The sequence below is a fragment of the Oreochromis niloticus genome, linkage group LG1, assembly GCF_001858045.2.
Source record: "Oreochromis niloticus isolate F11D_XX linkage group LG1, O_niloticus_UMD_NMBU, whole genome shotgun sequence".
Classification (NCBI taxonomy): Eukaryota; Metazoa; Chordata; class Actinopteri; order Cichliformes; family Cichlidae; genus Oreochromis; species Oreochromis niloticus.
Window position 1 is genome coordinate 594,462 of NC_031965.2, and position 11,503 is coordinate 605,964.

Sequence of the window (11,503 nt, forward strand, 5' to 3'; positions counted from 1 at the left end):
ATCACAGAAGGTGATGGTGAAAACAACAAACAGGGTAAAGCTGGTGAACTAATAAAAAATAATAAAACCCAAACAAAAATTACTCAAAAACAGCAGAAATATGCAATAAAAAACCTGACAAAGAGCTAACCTATTATCCTGTTAATAACTTTGCCTCCTCACTACGTACGACTCTGGATACTGTAGCTCCTGTGAAAACTAAGGCCTCAAATCAGAAGTACCTGACTCCGTGGTATAATTCTCAAACACGTAGCCTAAAGCAGATAACTCGTAAGCTGGAGAGGAAATGGCGTGTCACAAATTTAGAGGATCATCATTTAGCCTGGAGAAATAGTTTGCTGCTTTATAAGAAAGCCCTCCGCAAAGCCAGAACATCTTACTATTCGTCACTGATTGAAGAAAATAAGAACAACCCCAGGTTTCTCTTCAGCACTGTAGCCAGGCTGACAAACTGTCAGAGCTCTACTGAGCCAACAATCCCTTTAACGTTAACTAGTAATGACTTCATGAACTTCTTCACAAATAAAATTTTTATCATTAGAGAAAAAATTACCCATAATCATCCCACAGATGTAATATTATCTACAGCTACTTTTAGTACCATTGATGTTAAGTTAGACTCTTTTTCTCCAATTGATCTTTCTGAGTTAACTTCAATAATTACTTCCTCCAAACCATCAACGTGTCTTTTAGACCCCATTCCTACAAAACTGCTCAAAGAAGTCCTGCCATTAATTAATGCTTCAATCTTAAATATGATCAACCTATCTCTAATAATCGGCTATGTACCACAGGCCTTCAAGCTGGCTGTAGTTAAACCTTTACTTAAAAAGCATCTCTAGACCCAGCAGTCTTAGCTAATTATAGGCCAATCTCCAACCTTCCTTTCATATCAAACATCCTTGAAAGAGTAGTTGTCAAACAGCTAACAGATCATCTGCAGAGGAATGGCTTATTTGAAGAGTTTCAGTCAGGTTTCAGAGCTCATCACAGCACAGAAACAGCTTTAGTGAAGGTTACAAATGATCTTCTTATGGCCTCTGACAGTGGACTCATCTCTGTGCTTGTCCTGCTAGACCTCAGTGCTGCGTTTGATACTGTCGACCATAATATCCTATTAGAGCGATTAGAACATGCTGTAGGTATTACAGGTACTGCACTGCAGTGGTTTGTATCATATCTATCTAACAGACTCCAGTTTGTACATGTAAATGGAGAGTCCTCTTCACACACTGAGGTCAATTATGGAGTTCCACAGGGTTCAGTGCTAGGACCAATTCTATTTACATTATACATGCTTCCCTTAGGCAGCATCATCAGAAGACATAGCATAAATTTTCACTGCTATGCAGATGACACGCAGCTCTATCTATCCATGAAGCCAGGTAACACACACCAATTAGTTAAACTGCAGGAATGTCTTAAAGACATAAAGACCTGGATGGCCGCTAACTTTCTGCTTCTTAATTCAGATCAAACTGAGGTTATTGTACTCGGCCCTGAAAATCTTAGAAATATGGTATCTAAGCAGATTCTTACTCTGGATGGCATTACCTTGGCCTCCAGTAATGCTGTGAGGAACCTTGGAGTCATTTTTGACCAGGACATGTCCTTCAACGCACATATTAAACAAATATGTAAGACTGCTTTCTTCCATTTGTGCAACATCTCTAAAGTTAGAAATATCCTGTCTCAGAGTGATGCTGAAAAACTAGTTCATGCATTTATTACTTCCAGGCTGGACTACTGTAATTCTTTATTATCAGGATGTCCTAAAAACTCCCTGAAAAGTCTTCAGCTAATCCAAAATGCTGCAGCAAGAGTCCTGACAGGGACTAGAAAGAGAGCACATATTTCTCCTGTTTTGGCTTCCCTTCATTGGCTTCCTGTTAAATCCAGAATTCAAAATCCTGCTCCTCACATACAAGGTCTTAAATAATCAGGCCCCATCTTATCTTAATGACCTTGTAGTACCATATCACCCTATTAGAGCACTTCGCTCTCGCTCTGCAGGCTTACTTGTTGTTCCTAGAGTATTTAAAAGTAGAATGGGAGGCAGAGCCTTCAGTTTTCAGGCCCCTCTTCTGTGGAACCAGCTTCCAGTTTGGATTCAGGAGACAGACACTATCTCTACTTTTAAGATTAGGCTTCAAACTTTCCTTTTTGCTAAAGCATATAGTTAGGGCTGGACCAGGTGACCCTGAATCCTCCCTTAGTTATGCTGCAATAGACGTAGGCTGCCGGGGATTCCCATGATGCATTGAGTTTTTCTTCTTCACTCACCTTTTTTCTATTGGTTAATAGACCCATGTCTCTGACTTCTAGCTCCGCCCGCTTGTAATAGCAGAGGTGGCAACATAGCTTTCTGTTAAAAGCTTTTCTTTGTGGTCACCTCAGTTCTGTAAAGGGGGGTTAAACTTAGTAAGAGTTTAGGCCATTAAAGGGATATTAAAATGTAAGCACACGTCAAACATGGCTTTCTTCCATCCAGAGGCGACCGTGGCTCAGGGGGTTGGGAAGCGTATCTGCAACCGGAAGGTCGCCAGTTCGGCTCTCTGTCCTGGTCGTTGTGTCCCTTGGGCAAGACACTTTACCCTAACGCCTACTGGTGTTGGCCAGAGGGGCCGATGGCGCGATATGGCAGCCTCGCCTCTGTCAGTCTGCCCCAGGGCAGCTGTGGCTACAACAGTAGCTGCCTCCACCAGTGAGTGAATGTGAGAGTGAATGAATAGTGGCATTGTAAAGCGCTTTGGGTGCCTTGAAAAGCGCTATATGAAATCCAATCCATTATCCAGTGACTAAACGAGAGAAAACCAAAAAAATACATCCAGATCTTTCTTCGTGAATCTGGACAGTGTGGAAGAATATCCTGCTCAGGTAATCTTGTGGAGGCCTTGACACCGATGTTGTATCGATACAGTCGCCACAACAGACAGGATTGTGTCACACAGCCAGTGTCCACAGTCAAACATGCTCGACATTGCTCCTGCTATGTGTCTAGTAAGGCCTGTGAAAAGTTGTCAGAATGCATATCTGCTGATAGATCTTAGTAGACCAACACAACACATCTGGTGAGATGGCGTATATTTCCCGGAACAGATCAAATATAGTGTAAACAGAAGAGAGTGCATAACTGGTGTGCTGAGTTTACTGATTCTGTTTCCCTTTAAAAAAAAACACACCACATTGCTTTACATAAGGATGAGCGAATTGCTTGGATGGTATGTTCTGATCAACACCCACATCAGCATTCTCTTAGCATTTATTATCCCAATTGGGAATCTCTCTGGTTTCAGTGTAAGGTGACCCCACAGCAGTAGCAAGCACCATAGCTCCCATTTTAAATGTGTAACTGTGATACTTCCCTTTTAGAGAGCACGTATTTGACATCAGGCCCATCTGGATAAATGCTATTCAGGGACAACAGGTTATTAACCATTCACTGAGCATTATTGTGTGGAGTTATTATCTGAGCCAGCTGAAATCAGCTATTTTGCTGATACTATAGTAGTTTATGAATGTGCATGAAGAGTAAGGTGACCATGAGCAGCCACACTCACTCTGACAACAGTTTCTTTTTGCTGTAACTGTGATGTTTACTGTAGTGTTTTTTTTAAACTTACTGATGTTGACCATTTTAATAAACCTATGCTAATTTCTGCTGGGTACAAGGAGAATGTTTTCAACTATATCCAGTCCGTAGGGGTCACACAGACACACTGCATTTATGTTTTTTTGTCTTTCACAAAGTCAGTGTGAGAACTGATTTCAAACAAGTGCTGCTTCACATTCACAGAGGTGACCTTCATCTGTGGGGCATAGCTGACCACCATTAACCCAAACAGTTGTGCAGTCAGTGTCATTGTAAATGTGTTTAGTTCCTCTCTGTAACCTCGGTAGAGTCCATTAACTTTGCTTTCAGTTGTATCCATACGGCTCTACTCATTGAGTGGCTCATTTTAGGGCTGGACCAGGTGACCCTGAATCCTCCCTTAGTTATGCTGCAATAGACGTAGGCTGCCGGGGATTCCCATGACGCATTGAGTTTTTCCCTTCCAGTCACCTTTCTCACTCACTATGTGTTAATAGACCTCTCTGCATCGAATCATATCTGTTATTAATCTCTGTCTCTCTTCCACAGCATGTCTTTATCCTGTTTTTCTTCTTTCACCCCAACCGGTCGCAGCAGATGGCCCCGCCCCTCCCTGAGCCTGGTTCTGTCGGAGGTTTCTTCCTGTTAAAAGGGAGTTTTTCCTTCCCACTGTCGCCAAAGTGCTTGCTCATAGGGGGTCATATGATTGTTGGGTTTTTCTCTGTATCTACTGTACAATATAAAGCACCTTGAGGCGACTTTTGTTGTGATTTGGCGCTGTGTAAATAAAATTGAATTGAATTGAATTGAATTGAGTGCTGAAAAAATGACCCATCAGCCCTCTGATGTACATATAGATGTCTCTATCTATTTAATACCGTTAGTGCTGCAGATATAACGCCGACTGTGAAAGCTGCCATAGGAAAATACACCGAGCTTCTTATTTTCACCAGGAGTGCTTCATTACTGTAGTCTAAACAAGACTGGGTAGTTATCCATCTGCACTGTCTACCATCTGTTTCTGCCTCCTGATCATTTCTCTTCTCTGTACCATCCTCTTGTGTGAAGCTGCTGCTGCACGTTTCCTGTCTTCATGCATGTTCATCCTGTCTGCGCCCTGATAATGCAGACTGCATAACAGAGCAGGGACAGCCCGCTGTATTAAGAGATAAGAAGCTGCAGATGAGGGATACAGCGGAGGAAGCAAATGTCAGCCTGTCACAGTGATGATGAGTCACAGGGTGTAACAGCTGTGACATTTCACCACAGCGGAGGTGTGAGAATGGAGGATGACAAAGGAGGGCTTTCATGTGGGTCGGGGTGGGGAGCAAAAATCAAATGTTTTCTTCACCCAGCATGTTTACTTAGTGAAAGATATGTGCAAAATGTGTATGTGGCTGATTTTTACCTCCGATCGAGGTGTCGAGGAAGGCCTAATTTGGGTTTAAAGGATCATTTTGGGTTATTTGCAGATTTGAGAAAAAGCAGAGTTGCACAATCTGAAGGAGATTGCAGATTTCACATCAATTATTTCAAACGTGAGAAAAAAAAACATGTAACAAAAACAACAACTCTAACGCCAAAGTACAGTCATGTAAAGAAGAATGTTTACGCAGGACTTTATGCAGCCCAGTATGAAAATTTAAGCACATTCTTATTGCCCCCATAAGAATTAAAGGGGTGACTTATCAGCCATGTGCTGATAATCAGATGCACCTGATTGATCATCAGCCAATATGAGACCAGTGATGTTTTGGCAGTTTTGGTTTTCTGGAGCACTTGTATGTGCGTTCACACAATGATGGAGTCTTCCCAGCAAATGTATCCCATGGTCAGAATGTTCAAATGTTCGTGAAGGCCCAATTAGAAACACACTGAATATGCATGTTTGAAATGCTTGTCACGAGAAAGCCTCTTCTCTCTGTAAAGAACATGGCGGCATGGCTTACAGAGGTTTACATCTGAACAAACCACAAGACCTGTAGAACAACATCCTTTGGACAGATGGGTCCAAAGTCAAACACCTCTGTCAAGCACGACGGTGGTTGGGTGATAATTTGGTAATTAACTGTTTACCAAAGTATTTTAGGGTCAAACGTGAGCAGTCTGTCTGACTGCTAAAGCTTGGTCAAGACTGAATCATGCAACAGGAAAGCGATCCCCAGCACAGCAGCAAGTCTATAATACATTTATCACAGCAGAGTCTGGTCCATGTACACAGACCATTAATGTGAAAAAAAAACTAAAACAAAAGGAAACATTAAAACATGATTTTTTCTTTTGAATCTGTACAATTACTGTGAAATAATCAGCCCTGTGGGCCCTTTAGCTCCTCCTATCGTTGCTTCAAATTCAAATTCAAATTTTATTTTTTCACACACACAACCAGACACAGTATGACATGTGGTGAAACGCTTATTGCTTTGCAATACCTGACCATTAAATGATGGTAAGAATTGACAGTAAGATTTGCAGATTTACAGATTACTACAAAAATTTACAGATTTTAACTTTTACAATAAAAATGTGCAAATAACAGTTTATGTAAGAAATTATGAATAAAAAGAAGAGATAAATTATAAAAAGTGTGCAAAAAAAAACAACCAAAGTGCGTGTGGTGCTCCACTTGCTCCTTCCCTACATTTAGAAAGGATTTATAGACTGTTTATAAGTGATTGATGATGTCATTGTGATGTCACTCATTACTTTGGACTTTTTGATATTCTGAATCCTCAGAAATCTTGTTTGGCTTGGTGTTTTTGCTTGTTTGTTTGTTTGTTTGTTTTAAGCCATATTGGAGTGACAGGATGCTAAGCTAACAGTGGAGAGGTTAAGTTCAGTGACTCGTATTAACTGTGTTAGAGCCTAGCATCCAGTTACAGCTCCATGTGTTGATAAACCAATCAGCCAAAGCGGCCACACTCCCATTTTCTATCCAAATGATACTTTAAAAAAATACCCACCCTGTGATTGTTATGAAGGGGAGCTGACCACACAGACCAAAAACTAGTTTGTGTAGCAGGCTGCAAATTTCTCAGTGTGTTTCATTTGTTTCCAGTGCTGGAATATTGCTGCTTGATTTGACAGTGTTCTGCCTCTTAATGATTACACAGTTTGACTACATTTCCTTTTCTTTTTACTATTGATCTATATGACTCTGATGTAAGTGATTAATACTCTGTTAAAGAGCTCTGTTTGGTGATATGTGCGTTTAGTGATACCGCTGAGTCGAGCAGCAGTTAAAGTAAACCTGCGTTCTTCTTAAATGAAGGTGAGGTTCTCGCTTCAGTTACTCATAATGAGAAATTTAACGTTCATCTGTTGTCTGAACAAACACCCTGCTCTTACCAGATAAGGCCTGGGAACATTTTCTTTCTCGCCTGTCACACAGAATGAGTCTGAATGCAGTCATATTGACAGATAGATTAAGGAGTATTGATGTGGGATGTTTTTACCCACTGTGTGCCTGCCAATAAAGACAGCCAAAGAAGCGACACTTAAAAGGCTGTGACCTAATTACAGATAATATTCTGAAAGTTTGACTGTAAAAACGATTTTTTTTTTCTGGCTGTCAATGAATCCATGAGCACGATTAGAGTGCTTGTTCCCCATGACGCTGTAGACAAGATGACTGTTGGTTAAACAGGTCCATCACTGTCTCATACCATACATTATGCTAATTTCTAAAATGTTCAGCGCCAAACAAGAAATAAATAATGAAAATATGTCTGAGTAAAGTCATAAGCAGGATAAGAATAAGAGTTAAAGACATAAAGCCATCACACACGATGCACATTCAGTGTCTTAAAGAGCTTAAACCTTCAGCAAACACAGATCAAGTATTCGTGTCCTTAACCAACAAAGTCTGACAGAGGAGATGGGCTCAGTGTTGCTATTATAGTAAATAAATCTTTAGATGTATCAGTCACACTGTGTTTTCTGTCACTCTGAGGATTTCTTGCTTTCTTTAAAAGAAGCTGACAGCAGCGTAAGACATGAACTCTCACACAGACACAAAGATGCTCGGGGCATCAGACTTCATAGCTCTCACAGCTGCAACGATTTCATATTGTGCTGTTCTATAGGCCAAAAGAACAAAGACCGACAGGAGATGACGTGACAGCACTTCAACTGTTGAGCAGTGTTCTCCAAGGAGGTACAGTAGCCTGCCGCTCAGCCTCTCAAGAAACCACTGACATGGCAAAATAAACCTGCAGGCACAATGTTGACATGCAAAGTGCAGATTCAAGAACAGTTTAGAAATATTTTAGCAGAAGTTACTAAGAAATCCTAAAGTTTTAACTCTCTGATGTGCATGAAATAAAGCAGAGATAGTGTCTAAGTCAAATTGGTTTCTATAATTAAAACAGCCAGTGTGGTCCTGGATACACTTACTTAAACAAGCAATGCTAAATCCTGCCACAGATCTCTCAGATTAGGGTTCATTTCTGGGGATTTGTGAGGAGATAAGGATGACTTCAATAAGCAGATGCTGTGAGTGTTTGACATGATGATCATTTTAAACATGCAGCACGTCAGTAATGCACACATACAGTAACACTCTAAGAATGACTTCTTTATTTACTGTGGGGAGTCTCTGACAGGCGCTCGTCAATCTAACAAAACATTATAACTCGAATCTACTTCCATAAATGCCCATCTCATGAGCAAAGCTGAACATTAATCATCCTGTTCGTTCATTACAAACAGTATGACTTTGAAATGTATATTTAACTACGAGCTGTGGTTTGTGCCTACAACAAAGGAAACAGACCTGTAAAAAGGCAGCAGTCATTTTATTTTACCTTATCGCATCTTAACCCAAAGCAGGATTTTTGTCTCTGTCATCAGGTTTCATGACCAAACAACCCTAGTTTAAGAACTCTGACTTACACCATCAACAGCCCATGGAGTCTGCACATGTTGATATTTTTATTTTTTTTACCTAATAAAGAAAAATAAAATCACTTACATTGATAGGAATGCATGTCATTTATCCCGCCCCTCCCTGAGCCTGGTTCTGCCGGAGGTTTCTTCCTGTTAAAAGGGAGTTTTTCCTTCCCACTGTCGCCAAAGTGCTTGCTCATAGGGGGTCATATGATTGTTGGGTTTTTCTCTGTATGTATTATTGTACGGTCTACCTTACAGTATAAACCGCCTTGAGGCGACTGTTGCTGTGATTTGGTGCTGTATAAATAAAGCTGAATTAAATTGATGTGTCGTGGCCCAGCGGCCAGAGGAAAGTGAGATGGAAGGCAGGGCAAGGCAGTGAGTGAACAAAAGTTTATTTTCCCACAAGGTAAACACAAAATCCAAATTTAAACTATGACACTATATTAGTTGGCGTGCTATCAAAACTAAGCCATCAAAACTATCAAAACTAAGACATTTAACAGAAAACTAGGCAGCTCTAGAATACAGTGGTACAGCTGTGACTGTGGGGGGTGGAAGCTGAGCCGGGGGGATACTATGAAGAAACCGGGGCACTGAAATGAGAGGAGAACACAGTCAGAGTGGTCCAGCGGTAAATCAGCAAGTTCCCAAAGTCAAACTAAGTCACCTTACTTGGTGAACTTACAGGTAGAGGGAAGCAAGAGGGGACGGGTGGAGCCCAAAGTCCAGGTGAGCATGCGGCCAAGGCGCAGGGAGGCAGGCAGGTGAGTGACAAAAGAATTGGCAATGATTTACCAGCAGCAGGTGACCAAGGTCCAGGTGAGCAGGGACGACTGAGGCGAACACCCGCTCCAGGAGCCGACTATGAAGAACAGGTAAATGTTCACACTAGATCTAGACTGAGCGATAGTAACACCAACCATCATGGGTTAGCAGATACTCGGGCGATGACTAATTGAGTGCGCAGGTCTTATATGCTGCTGGAATAATTGCCCACCGGTGGCTGGCCAGGCAGGAGCAACCAGTCTCCACCCAGAGGAGGAGGGCTGCTGCTCAATAACTACAGAGACCCAAGGAGACTATGACATGATACATATGAGGCTGTTGAGGGAGCAGAGTAACCAGGGCCAATCAGTGTTGCATCTCAGATACCTGACATCATCCTAACAGAATTGTAGTTTTCAACGATGTTTCCACCACTTCCATGAGACTGACCAATAAGAGCAAAAAGTGGTCAGATGGATTTCCCCCCTTTTGTTGCTGTTCAGCTTTGGATAATAAATCATAGTAGTGAAACCCTCTCCAAGGCAATCTGTCAGTCCGCCTGTAGAGCACTGTGTTTGATATTCAGTAAAAATCCAGTAGAAATTGGTATTAACTGGAGATACGTACTTTGTTTACAAGCTATGGAAGGATGGGCAACACTGGAACAATTTTTTTTAAGTGGGGGCGAGCACTGATGCTGCATAAAAAGGAGATCTGGATTTTTGTCCAGCTACTCACTGACTGTACCTGATACACATAACTCCAATGAATATCTTGATGTACACATGCTGTCACACAGTATGCATACTAACTAACTGTAAGGAAACTGGAATCAGCGTCAGTGTTTTGGGACAATGATGCGAAGGGACAAACGTAATAAAACACATGAATTAGTCAGGCGGGTGTTTTAGATGCGATTTCTGCTCACTCAATGAACTCACAGAGGTTCTTGTGAATGGCAAACCTCCCTCCTTTCTTTCTCGTGAAAGCGTCCCAGGGGACCTTGATGTTTCCAAAGTCTCTGCTCTCATGTGATTGATGGTTCTGCTGATGGTGTACTGTCAGTTTCCATCGGCAGCGAAGCTCTGGCGGGCCGCTCGTCCTGCATATCAAACGGCTCGTGACCTTCCCCAGATTTCTCCCCAGCCATGTGAGACATACATGGAAGGTGACAGGAATCTGGTGTATGTGTCTGGTTATGTTTGCGGTACACACAAACATAACCAGAGCACTGATCGTCTGCAAATCTCATCTTCCCAATGTCAGGCAAAGATCAGGGTCGAGCAAAAAATCTTTATTATGTAAAATGTGACAGATTTTTTTTTTAGCACCACTTTCTGCACGCTACCTTTTTTTCCCAGCAAAGTGAATATCCAAGCTGTTTATATCTGCTGGCGAGAGAGTGGTTTTTTTCTTTAAAAGGCTGGATACTGTTGCTCTGAAGGTCTAAGACCCTTGGGAAAGATCCAACTCCAACCACAGCGCTCCTCCTTCTCTGTTAGTGATGTTCGAATACCTGTATTTCGTGCCCCTCGGGACCCTACTCTACCGAATATACCTGCTGTGCTAAGGGCTTTATTCATTTTCAAAGAAAGACTGATCCAGTATGCTGCTAACAATCAACTGTCCCCGCAGCGCCCATGAAGGGTACCCTTGTGGGGCTTTCTATGACAAAAGTTTCTAATAACGTTTATACTCAAGAAGTTCTGCCAATATGACCTCTTGTTTTTTAAACGTCTAAGTCAAAAAGTTTGTCGTTTTGAAGTTTTTTAAAAGTCTAAGTCATCATAGGTTGTAAAACTAACATTATATTTGGAGAAAGGCATAACCTACATTTTGGGGAAAATGTAAATAGCTTTGAATGTATGTCACCTAGAGTAATTATTTTCTTTCTTCTGACTTGCCAAGACTTGGGAGAACAACTGGAGTTGTCACCAATGACGATTTACACCTACACAAACATGAAGGTAGGATGAAATATTAATATATTAGCATTGTAGAAGAACCCTGCTCATCCTAAAAACTGTAGGATGAGTGACTCAAAGCTTCCCTTTCACTTCAAAAATGTAAAAGATATAAAAAAAAAAAAGGTTATAAGCAGAGACCAAACCCGGGTGTATTTTGTGTCCTCTCAGTACTGGAGCTCTTTCCATGCAGTGAATGTCTGTCCCAGGTTCATACTCTTAATATCTGCTAGTTTGTTACAATTGCAGGAACAATGTTGTCAAAAAACATAAAAATAAAAACTGTCAC